Below are 1574 nucleotides of genomic sequence, written 5' to 3'. Positions count from 1 at the left end.
GCCGCCGCCCGAGGCCCCCCCCCCCCCCCCCCCCGCACGAGTGCACAAATTTTTGTGCACCGGGCCTCTAGTATATATATATTTCTCTTTACAATTGCTGAGAAATGTTAAAGAGAGAAAAGGATAAAAGCTAACTCTATAAAATCGGTAAATTTTTTAAAGGTTTATTCATTTATTTTTGTTAATAAAGATAAGTTCAGAGCCCTGGCTGGTATGGCTTAGATGGCTGAGCATCCTCCCATGTACCAAAAGTTCACGGAGTTACATTCCAGGTAAGAGCACATACCTCGGTTGCAGGAGGCAGCTGATTGATGTGACATCGATGCCTCTCTCTCCCTCTCCCTTCCTCCCCCTCTAAAATCATTAAAAACATATTAAAAATAAAATATAATAAAACATATCACTGTCAAATCTTTAAAAAATAGTTCAAAATCATAACACTTTAGAACTACAAGAGAGTCTTTAGAAAGAGGAGGTCCATGTGGATTAAAAGTACAATCTTATATAATAAAAGCCTAATATGCTAATTGTTCAGTTGACCAGTTGGCCGTTCAACCAATCAAAGTGTAATATGCTAAGGCCACTCAACCGCTTGCTATGACGTGCACTGACCACCAGGGGCAGACATTCGACCAGTCAACCAGTCACTATGATGTGCACTGACCATCACGGAGTGGCAGCTGTGACTGGTAGGTTAGCTTGCTGTGAGGTCTGGCCGATCTGGACTGAGCAAGATAGGTTGGGCAGACCCTGCAGCCTTCCTCTTGTCCCTCCCCAGCTGCCCATTGCCCTGGCCTGCTCCTTGAAATCCAGGACCCCGCACAGGATGTTGGAGAGCCGGTTTCAGCCCAATCCTGCAGGCCAGGCTGAGGGACCCCACTGTGCATGAATTCGTGCACCAGGTTTCTCGTTGGTATTATAAAAAAAACAACAACATGTTTTTAGCAAGTAAAAGACAAACTGTTTGACACTTTGTGGCCATTTTTCTCCCTTGATTTGAACTTTAAAAAAATTTCCCTTTTTAAAAATGAAGTTCTATTACAGTTAATGGTATGAATGTAAGCAAGTTTTTGATATAAACTCTTTACAACTCATTCATTCCTATTTTAGAAAATAACCCCAAAGTCACATAATAGTAAACAAAAAGGAGAGTACACCTCTATCTCACTTGAGATTTTTCTCTCTTTTATTTGTAATACTTTCTATCCCCAAACGCAATTTTCCTAGGTCCATGGATGTATTTTTTTCTTCTAAGAATAAAGAACACGAGTAAAATGTCAAGTTTTGTCTATTTCAGTAAATTTCCTTATTTTATAAATTATTTCAAAGTCTTTCTGGCTTCTGTAATACCACAGCAGATGTTGCAGGCTAATATTTAAATGAAATCAACCAGAGCTCATTTTTCTCAAAATGTTCTATTTTTTTTTTCACCTCTCTATTTAAGGTACTAATGGGCCTATATTAATTTTTTTAAATATATTTTATTGATTTTTTACAGAGAGGAAGGGAGAGAGATAGAGAGTTAGAAACATCGATGAGAGAGAAACATCGATTAGCTGCCTCCTGCACATCTC

The sequence above is a fragment of the Myotis davidii genome, unplaced genomic scaffold (genome assembly GCF_000327345.1).
Source record: "Myotis davidii unplaced genomic scaffold, ASM32734v1 scaffold10, whole genome shotgun sequence".
Classification (NCBI taxonomy): Eukaryota; Metazoa; Chordata; class Mammalia; order Chiroptera; family Vespertilionidae; genus Myotis; species Myotis davidii.
This window is presented reverse-complemented; position numbering follows the sequence as displayed.